Source organism: Uranotaenia lowii, chromosome 1 (assembly GCF_029784155.1).
Source record: "Uranotaenia lowii strain MFRU-FL chromosome 1, ASM2978415v1, whole genome shotgun sequence".
NCBI classification, from domain to species: Eukaryota; Metazoa; Arthropoda; class Insecta; order Diptera; family Culicidae; genus Uranotaenia; species Uranotaenia lowii.
The window spans coordinates 69,069,552-69,085,507 of NC_073691.1; positions in this window are offsets into that span (position 1 = coordinate 69,069,552).

Below are 15,956 nucleotides of genomic sequence, written 5' to 3' on the forward strand. Positions count from 1 at the left end.
ATAAAAAAAAACCTTAATGAATTTGTGTATAATTTAATTTTGCATCATTTCTTTTTAATGGACGCACCCCGAAAGCCCAGGAAAAGAAATCCCTAAACAGACCTTAAGTGCCAATTTGCCACACCTTGCTTACAAACGCTATATCTTTCTTATATCTCAACCGATTTTTACAAATTTTATAGTTTTAGAAAATCCCGTTATGTAACTCAAATATGCTCAGCTACGAAATGCTCAAAACAGTTTCACTTTTGAATGAATTTATTTAAAAACAACAATTCCTAAGCTTCTAAATGAACCCTTCAGATCTACAATACGATGTTTGATGAGAAAGATATAAATAAAATAAATTTGCATGTTTTATAAGAATCATCCCAAACACACCATACAAAGAGGTGATCCCAAACTTTTGGACGATAACTCAAGTGTCTATTTTATTAATTAAAAGTACATTCTTGAAATTTTTCACAAAATTTTTTGATTGTGTTTTGAGAAGTAAAGAATAGGGATTCTAATGCCACCCAAATTTTGAGATTTGGTCCACCCTATCCTGAGATGATCGGCTTTGAATATTGAGTGCGATCTTTTGAAAATGTTATAACTTTAGGTTAAGTTTTAAGTTCAAAACTAAAACATTATATTTAGGCCAAATACCTCCGAAATAGCTATTGCTCATTATCTTTCAAATGAGATCAGAAGATTTGCAATATATCCTAAGACGGCTGAGATATGAACGATCAAATTTTGCATGTTTTTTAGTGGGTGATCCCAAACTTTTGGCCGGCAGTGTACATAAGGCTAATTTTTCTTTGAAATTTTATAAACCATCACCACAAAAAATGTAAAAAGGTGGTGCAAAATCCGAACTTTTCAATCAATCAATGAACCCGTCAAAATGGTTTAAGTCATACCAAAAAAAATTTGAAAAGAGTATCTATAAGTTGACGTAATTCGGCACATTTTTGCATTTTCGATTGTTAAAAAAAAAGATACACAGAATTTTTAATATTTAAAAAAAAAACCTGTTTTTCGAACCTTTTGTCAATTTGTAATTTCTCAGATTTTTTAAGACTTGGATTCAACTTTGCACTGGATTATGAGTTTATTACCGCAAGATTTCCGCAATAAATTTAAAAATCTTCACCAGAAAGCCAATTGTATACCGATTCTAGTGGTGTGACTACAAAAGCGCTGCGATACTTAACAAAAATGTGAAAAATAAAAATGTTAATATTTTACAACAATTGTTAGAATATTTTTCAACAATTGTTCAAATCGGTTGGGGAACAAGAGAGATATATTGGTTAAAACTTAAGTCAGAAGTGTTAAATTGACACTCCAAGGACTGTATTGGGTAAAATTTCTTCTGGGACGGATGACGGTTTTAAAGTAGATTATGAAATGGATTTTCAAGGGAATTTTTCGAATTTGCATAAAGTTGTGTGTGTAGGTCGTTAAAAAATTCAATTTTTTTGGCACTTGGCGAAATTATTTAACCTCGTTGATTTACGACTCAAGCTGAAAAAAAATCCTCACTTTAAAACTTTTTGCAGAAATAACTATTTTTTAAGAATTACTCAGTGGAAGAAAAAGTAAGAATTAATAATTTGTAATTGTGCTTAAATGTACAAAAAAAACCACGAATTGCTAACTGAACTTGTATAAACTCATATTCCAAAAATTAATAATTTTCGGACTAACAACCCATGGTATCAAGACCCGTCCCACTTCATCTTGATGGAGATAATTCAATTTCGGAGAAGTGACTTGTTTTGCTGCTGTGAATGAAATATGACGAACGCCATCGCTGATGGCCCCAAGGGAGGGCGCCGGCTGCTGGATAATGTTCCGAATCTATTCTTCCTGGTACCAAAACATGATCAATTGTTTTGAGATATTCAATTTTCAATGTATGTTCCATGTATAAACACTTCGAAAAATGTTGATTCGACAAAGATTGAAGAGTTTCAACTCTTCATAATCCTGTTAAAATATTTTAAAAGAAAAAAGTGTTTAAAAATATATCTATAATTTCAGTGAATATTCAAATTCAAAGACTCAAATACTAACTAAACATTTTGGAAAATTGTCAATTTTAGAGATTCTAAAGCCACGTGCACTGAAAAATGATCAATTTTATGAAAGAACGGGGCTTCAGAGAGAAGATCATATATTGAAACATCAATGCAAAGTAATTTCAAATAAAGATTTAATTCGTGGAACAAGTTTTTCAAAAGATTTTTATATTGACTTACAATGTATCTCATTTTTTTCAGATGGTTTCAAGATTCAATCACGATGAAATAAAAAAAGGTGGCTCCAGAGAGCTTGTCTAAAAAAATTGTTTGACACTCAAAAACTTGCTGATTCAACTTTCAACACGAAACCATATGTCTGTTCCAGAAAGCCCCACAATCAAGCCATTGAACTATTTCTGCCTAAATGGATGCAGAACAAACAAAGCCTACAAACTCAGAAAGTGGCTTCCAAACGGTAGCTCGGTACATTGTTGTAAGGTGAAACTGAACAACGAACCCCGGTGGTAGTTTTCCAATTCCGGAAACCATTCAATTCCGCGGACGGAAGCGTGGTATCAACATCAATACTGCCGTCATCGTCATTTTTGGGTTACGAAACTGAAACATGTCGGAAACTCATTTCCTACCTTCGGATGAATCAACAACGGGATCCCTCGAACGAACCTTTGATTCATGAGTTTGTTTACCTTTTGTTGAAAAATCAACAATTCCGAACAATTCAAAACAATACATAAATGAGTTGAAGAAAATTTAAAATAAATAATCAAACAAGCTTTTGGTGACTTATCTTTTTTACAAATGAAGAAAAATAACCTATAACTCCTCCATAGTGGATTACTTAAAATTTGCGAACAACAATGTATGTTTTTCTCATAGCTTTTGGGTTGAAATCAACAATCCTAATTTATAATTTCGACAAACAAATGTTAATTCATTCACTTCCCGCTGATTGTGGGAAACGTGGGTGGCCCACTGGTGGGATCCGGCCAGAAGGATGACAGCCTCAACCAGATTTGGGCAAATCCGTCCGTCCAAATTGATGATCCAGCTGCAGTTGAGTATTTATTTTAGTGTTTTATGTATTTGTCTGTTCGCTGCATATCCGAGGGTGGACGAGGAAATTTGTTCGAAGCATGTTAGAGAATTCGTAAAATTGGCTTTCTCGGAACCGAATGGCCTCCGTCCAATTGAACCCGGTTCGATAAGCCAAACATCAGTACTTGAAACCACCGGACAAAAACATCAACAGCAGCAAACCGAATTTTGTGTAAACACAGTCGCTAGTGAAATTTGGATGGTGATGGTCTCTGAATAGGAACCGCCTAAGTTAGAGCCGATTGGTAATCTAATATCCATTAACAAATTACGCGAATTGGTGAATGCTGCTGCCTGGGTAAAGTGTTAGTCTAGAGATGTAAAGCACATCCGGATCGGATGATGTTCGCTCGGTTGATTTTGGCTGATGTTTGTCCAAATCAAATTGTACCCACATTGTGAATCAGCGAGCAACAATAGGATTTCATTTTGTTGCAAAACAAATTGATATTGTATGATTCGTTGAATTTGTGATGTAATATTTCACGATAAGATTTCAGAATATTTACAGAAAACATTTGCTTGATCTTCTTGTAGTTTTTTTTTAAATGTTTTTGTATCATAGAAGCCCTGAATATTTAATTTTAGAAAAAAAAAAACTTTTATGCTTATTAAAATCTCACAAATATGCTCAGTGCGTGAAGACGAATTTTTATTTCATAAAACATTTTTTATTCACCACAGCTTACATTTTAATTCAAAAGAGGTGTTTTACTTCAGCTAAGTAAAAAAAAATGCAGATAGTTATAAAACAAAATCCAACAACATACATTCGAGAAATAATTGTATTATTTATCAGATTTTTTATGAAGTCAAGCAATTTCTGCCTATGAAATATCATTTGATGGTCATAATTTCCAAATTCTCACCGTATTTCCAGGTGTATCATATTTTAATTAATTTTGTGCGTATTTTTGTGGCAAACAACGCACACATTTTCAACAAATATAATTCTTAGGGTATGCCACCTCATGTTTCGAAAAATCTGTATCAGCTTTAAATAATCTTTATTCATCTATATATATAAAAAGCAATTTCTGTATGTTTGTTTGTTTGTTTGTTTGTTTGTTTGTTTGTTTGTTTGTCCTCTATAGACTCAGCCGTCTTAAGGGCTAAAGCGCTGAAATTTGGCATGGATGCTCATTAGGACCAGGAAGGATGAAAAATGTTTTTAGATTTTCGGATGACCCCTTCTGAAGGGGGTCGTCCATAGAACACAAATATTGTTTTCGCGATATTGACGTTACTTTTCGTCGGATCGTGTTGAAAATTTGCACATGAGTGTTTTGAAAGACGAGCAATCGATTTCAGGTGTCAAATTTTGTGTAAGGGGTCAGCCAAAAGGGTCGTCCATATTAACTGTTCGCTGTTTTTGCGATATTGATGTTATTATACATCGTATTCAGATGAAAATTGGTACACGATAGTTTTGAGTGACGTGCAATCGATTTGAGGTATCAAATTCAGTGTAAGGGGCCGGCAAAAGGGGTCGTCCATATAAAATTTTCAGTTTTTGAGTGATATTAACGTTTTTATACATCGGATTGGGGTGAAATTTTGCACATAGGAGTTATTAGGGACAAACAACTGATTTCACTTACCCAAACTAAAATCAGGGGTCGGCCAAAGGGGTCGTCCATATTAACTATTTACTGTTGATGCGATATTGTCGTAATTATATATCGGATTCAGACGAAAATTGGTACACGAGAGTTTTGAGGGACGAGCAATGGATTTCAGGTATTAAATTCAGTGTAAGGGGCCGGCAAAGGGGGTCGTCCATATAAACCTTTCAATATTTTCACAATATCGTCGTTATTTTACATCGGATTGGGATGAAAATTTGCACACGGTAGTTTTCAGGGACGAGCAACCGATTTCAGATGACAAATGTTTTGCCAGGGGTCGACGAAAGGGGTCGTTCATATAAGTAATTTTTCACTGCTTTTAGAAATATTGACGTTATTATACAATGGAGTTTAAAAATTTGCACACGGGAGTTTTGAGTGCAGGGCAATCGATTTCTGTCATATAAGAGCCCCCGAAAGGGGTTTAGCTTTTTGGCAATAATTGCGTTGTTATGCGATGATCGAGTCGAAATTTATACACGGGGTTTTTTTTCACGGTCAAAGGATTTCTGATTTCAAATTTAGTAGCAGACGACAGACAAAGTGTTCGGCTAATATTATTGCAATTATTACTTAACAATGAATTCAGAAGTGCATCTGGAAAATGCTTGGCAATTGGCTTTCATACAAACTGTTCATGACATATTCCAAGTTGAAAGCGAAACGGAGTTCGTATGGGATCAGCTAGTCTGTTATAAAACTTAAACTTCTGTTCTCTTTTCACCATAACCATAATGGACATAAAATTCATCGGACATATAAGGATTTTATTGTATGTATTCGTTGAAAATTTTTCAATGGATTGAAGCGATTTTTGATTAGTTAAGTAAGTAAGAAAAGAGCAAAGGAAAATTATTGCAAGTACACATTCTGTTCGGTTAAAGCAACACACCCAAACACTTTGAGTTTCTTAAATCTAACGGTTTATTTCCTCAACTATGTTTTAACTTGTTTTCAAAATTAATCCATTGTTATTGTCATTAATGTCGTTTTTCAACTATTTAAAGCATTTTTTTTTGTTTTTTGTTATCATGTTAGACACATTTAACACTTTCTTTTTAATTTTTGTTTATCTGCTGAATTTTTTTCATTTTTGACATTTCATCAATATTATAATGTTTCATCACTTTAAAAATATTTTTTTAGTTTTCAGTCTATTATTTATATGTATTTGTTTTAAGATTTAATAAAATTTTTATAATTGTTATCGTTTCTGAGTACTTTATGTACTGAGTACTTTATATGGTTTTGTTGCAGTTGTGATATGTAATAATCATTTATATACTAGAAATCCCCTTTATGTTGTTTGTCTAAACTCAACTTGAACTGTAAAAGCGGAAAAGGTTCAGTTATTTGTTTGGTGTTAATGAAAATGGTAAGTAAAGTTGTTTAAAAATTGCGCCAAAATTTAACAACATGTGCCAAAATCTTACGGATTTTGTTTTTGTAGATTATAGACAAGGAGCTTTTTCTACAACCTAGCTGAATCCTTGAATTGAATGAAATTTGAAACTTATTCTATATTTCGATCATGATTAAAAAATTAGAAAAAAATCTCTAAATACGGATTAATTTTCCTCCAAGTTTAACAATTCAAAACTTTCAAGTTGATTCAATAAAGAATATTAAGCGGAAAGTGAAATATGATAGATAGATAAGATGATTGTGAATTCTTAAAGTGAATTTGAAACAGTATTCAGACTGACTCTGATTGTTGCCATTCAAACATGTGGATACAAATTCGAAACTTGTAGTTTACCTTCCAAAGTTGTTGGGATCGAAGAGATCCGAAGCACAAATTCAAGTCATTACAATATGAAGAAATTAGGTTTTTGAGTTGCCGTCAACTAGGGAATTATGAAACATTTTTCAACTTCAATGGTTTCTAAAAATTTTATATCCACAGATAATCACAACACTTTTAAATCAAAAGTAGAAAGATTGATGGGACATGAAATTGAGTTAGACTGAAAAGTTTCACCAGTTATTTTGAATTTTATAAAAACATGCGATTTACATCATACTTAGAAAAAACTGTAAATTGCAACAAACTTTGTTAAAAAATGAATAATCAAATGAAAGCGCTAGAAAATTTATAGTCTTCGATATATTTTCAATGTCCTTACAAATGAAACACCAATTGCAGTAATTTTTGGTTTTGTTCGAATCAATTTTTTTTCTGTCTGTTTTTGAAGAAAAAGCATAAAGATGCTGCATACATATAGCTGTAAATAATACTACAAAACATTCTACTAATTGAAATCATAAAAATTAATGTTCGGAAGGGTGAAATTTTGAAAACCACAAACGCGTGATGCAATGCAATCCTATTCCAGCATACGGAATTTTTTATTTGCATTATGATGCATTTTAGCCCAGACAAGTAACTAAATTATAAAAAATATTTATTTAAAAAATAATTGATGATAGTTCCAGTGTTTGTGTGTAGGATAAAACAGCAATATAAAATATGTCACACTGGGTATAGTTTTTTAACGGCATCGAAAAATGTAAAAATGTGTACATCTATAGCGTTATTTTTCAAAATTTTCTATGGGAATCAAAAACTTTAAAAAATTATCTCACGATACGAAAAACAATGTAATCATCATTTTGCTATCAATAAAAGAAAAATTTAAAACATTTTATTCAATTGAAAATTGAATAAGTAATGTGGTAAACAAATGTTGCACCTAACCCTGCAGTTGCATGATGCCACGTTTGACTTTCTTGACTCTCTGACTCTTTCTTCCCTCTGTCTGTCTGTCTGTCTGTCTGTCTGTCTGTCTGTCTGTCTGTCTGTCTGTCTGTCTGTCTGTCTGTCTGTCTGTCTGTCTGTCTGTCTGTCTGTCTGTCTGTCTGTCTGTCTGTCTGTCTGTCTGTCTGTCTGTCTGTCTGTCTGTCTGTCTGTCTGTCTGTCTGTCTGTCTGTCTGTCTGTCTGTCTGTCTGTCTGTCTGTCTGTCTGTCTGTCTGTCTGTCTGTCTGTCTGTCTGTCTGTCTGTCTGTCTGTCTGTCTGTCTGTCTGTCTGTCTGTCTGTCTGTCTGTCTGTCTGTCTGTCTGTCTGTCTGTCTGTCTGTCTGTCTGTCTGTCTGTCTGTCTGTCTGTCTGTCTGTCTGTCTGTCTGTCTGTCTGTCTGTCTGTCTGTCTGTCTGTCTGTCTGTCTGTCTGTCTGTCTGTCTGTCTGTCTGTCTGTCTGTCTGTCTGTCTGTCTGTCTGTCTGTCTGTCTGTCTGTCTGTCTGTCTGTCTGTCTGTCTGTCTGTCTGTCTGTCTGTCTGTCTGTCTGTCTGTCTGTCTGTCTGTCTGTCTGTCTGTCTGTCTGTCTGTCTGTCTGTCTGTCTGTCTGTCTGTCTGTCTGTCTGTCTGTCTGTCTGTCTGTCTGTCTGTCTGTCTGTCTGTCTGTCTGTCTGTCTGTCTGTCTGTCTGTCTGTCTGTCTGTCTGTCTGTCTGTCTGTCTGTCTGTCTGTCTGTCTGTCTGTCTGTCTGTCTGTCTGTCTGTCTGTCTGTCTGTCTGTCTGTCTGTCTGTCTGTCTGTCTGTCTGTCTGTCTGTCTGTCTGTCTGTCTGTCTGTCTGTCTGTCTGTCTGTCTGTCTGTCTGTCTGTCTGTCTGTCTGTCTGTCTGTCTGTCTGTCTGTCTGTCTGTCTGTCTGTCTGTCTGTCTGTCTGTCTGTCTGTCTGTCTGTCTGTCTGTCTGTCTGTCTGTCTGTCTGTCTGTCTGTCTGTCTGTCTGTCTGTCTGTCTGTCTGTCTGTCTGTCTGTCTGTCTGTCTGTCTGTCTGTCTGTCTGTCTGTCTGTCTGTCTGTCTGTCTGTCTGTCTGTCTGTCTGTCTGTCTGTCTGTCTGTCTGTCTGTCTGTCTGTCTGTCTGTCTGTCTGTCTGTCTGTCTGTCTGTCTGTCTGTCTGTCTGTCTGTCTGTCTGTCTGTCTGTCTGTCTGTCTGTCTGTCTGTCTGTCTGTCTGTCTGTCTGTCTGTCTGTCTGTCTGTCTGTCTGTCTGTCTGTCTGTCTGTCTGTCTGTCTGTCTGTCTGTCTGTCTGTCTGTCTGTCTGTCTGTCTGTCTGTCTGTCTGTCTGTCTGTCTGTCTGTCTGTCTGTCTGTCTGTCTGTCTGTCTGTCTGTCTGTCTGTCTGTCTGTCTGTCTGTCTGTCTGTCTGTCTGTCTGTCTGTCTGTCTGTCTGTCTGTCTGTCTGTCTGTCTGTCTGTCTGTCTGTCTGTCTGTCTGTCTGTCTGTCTGTCTGTCTGTCTGTCTGTCTGTCTGTCTGTCTGTCTGTCTGTCTGTCTGTCTGTCTGTCTGTCTGTCTGTCTGTCTGTCTGTCTGTCTGTCTGTCTGTCTGTCTGTCTGTCTGTCTGTCTGTCTGTCTGTCTGTCTGTCTGTCTGTCTGTCTGTCTGTCTGTCTGTCTGTCTGTCTGTCTGTCTGTCTGTCTGTCTGTCTGTCTGTCTGTCTGTCTGTCTGTCTGTCTGTCTGTCTGTCTGTCTGTCTGTCTGTCTGTCTGTCTGTCTGTCTGTCTGTCTGTCTGTCTGTCTGTCTGTCTGTCTGTCTGTCTGTCTGTCTGTCTGTCTGTCTGTCTGTCTGTCTGTCTGTCTGTCTGTCTGTCTGTCTGTCTGTCTGTCTGTCTGTCTGTCTGTCTGTCTGTCTGTCTGTCTGTCTGTCTGTCTGTCTGTCTGTCTGTCTGTCTGTCTGTCTGTCTGTCTGTCTGTCTGTCTGTCTGTCTGTCTGTCTGTCTGTCTGTCTGTCTGTCTGTCTGTCTGTCTGTCTGTCTGTCTGTCTGTCTGTCTGTCTGTCTGTCTGTCTGTCTGTCTGTCTGTCTGTCTGTCTGTCTGTCTGTCTGTCTGTCTGTCTGTCTGTCTGTCTGTGAAATTTAAAAAAGATAGGGGGAGTCTTCCAAACAATTTGGATTGCAAAATTCGAAAACTATTCGAGCAAATGGAATCGAATTGGCTTGGATGGATATTTTAATATGGGAAATGGTTCCATGACTGTTTGAAATTCTTCTAGATTTGCATTGGCAGGATAGGAAGAAGGGAGTGGGGTCCATACAAATTTCTGCAATACTCGATAACTGATCAAGCGAAGGGAATTAAATTTGGCATGGGATTTGGATACGGAAAAAGACTCTATGGCTGTTTGAGACCGCCCCTTGATCACAGTAAACGAATAAGAAGAGAAGACGAGGCCACCACAGTTTTTTTAAGATTTCGAGAGTTAATCTTTCGAAAGGCACCGAATTTGGTACTGGATTGTATTTTGATAAGAGTAATGTGTTTGTAATTATTTGAGACCTTTCCTTCTCCCATTGATTGAGAAAGAATGAGTATACGGAAGCCTCATAAATGTTTGTTGCATGTCTGTTGATTTAGTCATAAAAAAGAAACCAACTTTAGTAGGGGAGGGTTTTTGAAATGGAGAAATGTTTCTTTGCTTATTCGGCTTTATTCCAGTGGGTTAATGATTAAGAAAGAGGGGGGCTCTCATATATTTTTTGGCAAAATTGATAACATTTTGAGCAAATTTTGACCCCATTCATAGGAAAAGTCATAGGAAAGTATATGAAAATAAGTATTTAGACTCCTCCTGTCTTTTCAGTGGGGAGCTTGAAAAGGGCGTGGGGTGCACCCAAACTTTTTTTAATAACTCGAGAAATGATCGACTAAATTTTGCATTGAAGGGATTGGTCTTCGAGAAACGTTCTATTGATTATTGAACAGGGGGATTTTTATAATTTTAATTTCTCTGACTTGGAAAGTGACCAAACAAATGGAGAGAGAGAAATTTTATACAAGTAAAACATTTATTGAGGCATAATTCAGGAACTTACGAATGAATAAATCTTAATTTTATACACAAAACAATGATTGGAAAGCAAATTTTAGGACAGTATTTGAAAACAAAAAAGAATATTTTAGAATATAATATAACTATTAATCTCTTTTGTTAAATTTTCATCAATCTTTGGAGGTGTAGCAAAACACGCCGAGCAGCTAGTCTTTTACATAAGAACTAAGGCGTTTTCTATGTAACACCATCACGTATAAAGGGACGGTCAAAACGAAGGTATACGAGGATTTTCCGGGTAAGAAATGGTTTGAATAATATCCTTAAGAATCCCACTTTTTTTCACGAACATTTATATCACAGCTGGATTTTTTTTTCGGGGTTTTTTAGTTGATTTTTTTCGGTGATGAATTTAAAAAAAATCGCTAGTTTTACGTTTAGTCTACTTTTACTCGACCATCTTTTGAAACTGTATGTTTTAAATGTTTACAGAATTTTTTTAAATTATAATTTTAAAAGCCTAATTAAAATAATTATAGAGAAAAAAAATTATGAACACTCACAAAAACTGCCTGGTGTTCCCATAACTTGATGTGCAGTTTCTCAGCTATCAATCTGTAGGATTTGTGGCCTATTCTCTATAGAATTCGTGTTTTCTAGGAATTAAATGTCTGATCAGCGTCGTCTTGAAGCGAATGTTGCGCTAGGTAAGTTTGCGTATTTTTTGAACGGATGTTATTCTTATGTTGTTTCGTTCTCTTCTCCAGGGTTTGGGAAGTTTGACCATTATATTCTTTTCCAAATGAGCATTGAACGGAATATAAAACATTTGTTTGTTGCATTTTCGGGATGGGTTTTTTTTTACCATGAAAAAAAAATTTAAAAAATCGGACAAATCTCTACTATTCATGCCACATCCTACTGGGAGAAGACAAATTATATTCTTTTTTCATGCTTAATATTTGAATTACAACTTAGGAAAAATGTTAATCAAGTTTAGTCGTGAGACGAAAAACTATGTAAATATTAAATAACCCTTACAACAGCACCGATAGAATTATTTAATTCCAAAGGCCCTTAAATATTCCTAAATCGTATTGTTTTTCCTAGGTTTCAGTGAAAGCAATCAAACATTGTACTCTTGTTTTGAAATTGAACTTGAATAAATAACAACCTCTCTTTGATTCAAATTTGTCGTACAAAGACTCCCTATTGCAACCAATATCGCTAAAACGGCACTGTTTCCACAAAACCCTCCAGCTGCTTCTAAACCCAAACGGTGGAAACGAGACGAAAAAAAAAGCGGAAAACAACATCATGACCTTTGTTTTGCTCAATCGGTTGTCGACGGAAACGATATCAAAACAATATTCCACGCTCAATCAGCGCTCCACCGCGTTTCATTATTTATATTTGCCTGAATGCTGAGCTGGGGCAACAACATGCTGCACGGAATCGAATTCCGAACCTTGAAATGCAATTTCGAATTTCCGGATCCGTGGATTACCTTCTCGTGTGCGTTTTTGCCCAAAGGCGCCAGCCAGTCCGTTCGAGGTTACATGACCATGTACGTACAGATTTATCGGTCTCTGTCCTACTCTTTCTCTCTCTCTTTGGTGCGCTCGCTTGCTTACTCCTTGTGTATCTCAAAACACAGATTGTGCTTTCCTCCGGTTGGCTGAAGTAGGTAGTATCCTTGGAACAAATCGGAACGAGCTGGGACAACAATCCTTCCCGGTGTCGTGTAAACCGAAGAGCTATCCTCCTGGGACCTGCGAGCCTGGCTCGTGACGACGCACGGTCGGAAAACGCATTATTGTATGCAAATATGTACTCACTGCAAAATTATTTGTCCTGCTAAGTAACGCAGTCGTGCCTCGCGGGCTGCCGGTTTGGAATTGCAATGCAATGGCAGCATCATGAACAGTTACCTTGAGTTGCGTAAATTTGCACTGCAACTATGTAGGGTTTCAATGGCACCGCACGAATGAATGGGAGAGTCCCGTGTTACGGATTTTTTTTGGAAAGTGATAGAATTTTTTCTCAACATCATTGATAGGCTAGCTAAATTTAGTGTACTCGGCCCGAGTTCACCTAAAAATAAAAATTATTTATTTAAAACAATTATAATGTTTTGATGAATCTTGCCGTTATTGTTATATTTGACTGAATCAGGTACCCCAGGCTGCAAACATGTTTTTTGCCTTTCTTACAGAAAGATATAGTTATCAGTCAATTTGGGATATCATTAATTAATTGAGCCTTAGACATACCTTCAAATGTTCTTATCGAATAAGCTTGATGAGTTCCGACGATGTTTGTGGATTTGTGTGTATAAGTGGCGTTTACGTGTGTACTTGTCGGTGGCCGAGTTGTTAACGTGGCGCCACAGTAATCGCATGGACCACCTGTGGCATGGGTTCGATACCCATCTTGTTACGGGGTGTTAAATGTTAACCTTAAATGGTCCACGTTTATTCAGTCTGTAACCCTTAGTGTTAATTTTTGTACCCTTTGGGCTCGGCCTTTAAGCGAAACTGAGCTGAACAATTAAAAGGATTATTATCTTTAAAAAAACGGGATTTTTCCTTCTTTTCAATCTATAAAAGATCGTGGAAAAAATTTGTTTGAAATTTCCTTTTTTATACTAAATATTATTTAAATGATCAATTCATCAAGCTTGCAAGCCACATCCATCCATCATTAATCAAGATGATCCAAAATGTGACGTCAAGTTCAACATGACGTCATTGACAGGATAGGCGATGGGTGCGCCGGTATTAGTCGTCGACAAGATTGACAAAATGAGTGACATGACAATAATGTCGAAAAATTCTAAACTGACCAAAAAATTTACCAAATCTACAAAGCTGCCAAGATTGTTAATCGGTCAACTACCGCCAACTTTTGGTTCCCAGTTAAGCTTTCAGTCGAACCAGTTTCAAATGTAGGAATCTAAGTTTTGTATTATGATAATGATAAAGCGGCTAGCGAACGGTAGACAATGTGCAACTCGAGACCCCATACACCCAACCTTCGGGTAGTGGTCATATCACCTCTTGTCTGCAACTTCGATTCTCTACCTCCCCGTGGTTCTTTGCTGGGGTGCGAGCAACCTAAGCGTAGATCGGGTACCCAACCCCGATGGATGCTTTGGTCGCACGCAGACTGAGTCAGGGGGCTTCGTACGCGTCTGTTCTCCAGGTCAGGGGCAGCGTGCGAAGTGCAACAACGTCCTGGTGGTGTTCGGGACCCAAAACAGCAACATCACGACGGTCCTCCTGCGAGATAGTGGGGTTAGCTGCGGGCCTTGCGAGCTCGTGACTACAAAAAACATAAGCAACGAACAAAGAAAAACAAATTTTCGGAACTTCCGATCTCTAAATTTTGTGGGCAGTACCCACGTGCTCTCCAACGAATTGAAGAGCCGCAAATTCGACATCGTAGCGTTGCAGGAGGTATGCTGGAAGGGCTCCATGGTACGAACGTACCCAGATGGTCGTGCCATCTACCAGAGCTGCGGCAACACACACGACCTCAGACTGATAGATTTCGCCGCCTCCAAACGAATGGCCGTACGTAGTATCTTTTTTCCAGCACCGCCTCCCACACAAGTACACCTGGAGATCACCGTACCAAACGCAATCACAGATCGACCACGTTTTGATTGACAGCCGGCACTTCTCGAACATCATCGACGTCAGATCCTGTCAAGGCGCCAACATCGAGTCAGACCATTATCTGGTGATGGTGAAGATGCGCCCAAAACTCTCCGTAGTGAACAACACACGCAACCGGGGCGCCCGCCTCGGTTAAATATCGCGCGACTGAAGCAACCTGAGGTCGCGGCAGACTACGCGCAATCGGTCGAAGCAGCGCTGCCGGCAGAGTGCGAGCTTGATGAAGCCCCTCTCGAGGACTGTTGGGATACCATCAAGACAGCCATCATCAGTGCTGCGGAGAACGTCATCGGTTATGTGGAGTGAACTCGACGGAACGACTAGTTCGACGAGGAGTGTAGAAGGGGAACGAAGAGAATGCCGCGCTGGCGGCAGTAGTGCAAAGAGGCACCCGTCGAAATGTGGAAAATCACCGACAGCGGAAGAGGCAGTGAGTCCGAATTTTCCAGGAGAAAAAGCGCCGCCTGGAGGAGGAGGAGCTCGAGGAGCTGGAGCAACTGCATCGCTCCCAAGAAACACGAAAGTTCTATCAGAAACTCAACGCATCCCGCAAAGGCTTCGTGTCGCAAGCCGAAATGTGCCGGGATAAGGACGGAGGCTTCCTGACGGACAATCGTGAGGTGATCAAATGGTGGAAGCAGCACTTCGATGAACACCTGAACGGCGCACATGCAGGAGATCAAGACGGTGGGGGAAGGTACATCGCCGGCGTAGCCAACGACGAAGACGAGCCACTCCCAACGATGAGTGAAGTTAAGGAAGCCATTCGCCAGCTGAAAAGAAACAATTCGGCTGGGAAGGATGGCATCGCAGCTGAACTCATCAAAATGGGCCCGGACAAGTTGGCCGATTACCTACACCGGTTGATAGTCCGGATCTGGGACATAGAACAGCTACCGGCGGAGTGGAAGGAGGGGGTAATATGCCCCATCTACGAGAAGTCTGTCCTCAATGCCGCCTACAAAGTGTTGTTCCGAATCCTACTCCGCCGCCTACCGCCAAAAGCAAACAGATTCGTGGGAAATCATCAGCTTCATGGAGGGACGGTCAACGACGGACCAGATATTCACATTACGGCAAATCCTCCAAAAATGCCGGGAACACCAAGTCCCTACGCATCATCTATTCATCGACTTCAAAGCCGCATACGACACGATCAACCGTAACGAGCTATGGGAAATCATGGACGAGAACGGCTTTTCCGGGAAGCTGATCAGACTGATCAAGGCGACGATGGATGGAACGCAGTGCTGTGTGCGGATTTTGGGTGAATTGTCGAGTTCATTCGAATCGCGCAGGGGGCTTCGACAAGGTGATGGTCTATCCTGCATGATGTTCAACGTGGCGCTAGAAGGTGTTATTCGACGAGTGGTGGGCGAAATGCGGGGCACGATTTTCAACACATCCAGTCAACTTATCTGCTTTGCCGATGACATTGATATAGTCGGCAGACCATCTGCGGCGGTGGAGGAGATCTACCGCAAACTGAAACGCGAAGCAGGAAGGATTGGATTGATGATTAATACGTCCAAGACGAAGTACATGCTGGCCTGCGGATCCGAGACCGACCGAACCCGCTTGTCCAGTAATAACAAGGTCACGATCGACGGCGACAAGCTGGAGATAGTCGAAGACTTTGTCTATCTCGGCTCACTGGTAACCGCAGACAATGACACCAGCCGTAAGATCCGGAGGCGAATTATCAGCGGAAGCCGTGCCTACTATGGACTCCACAAGCAACTGCGGT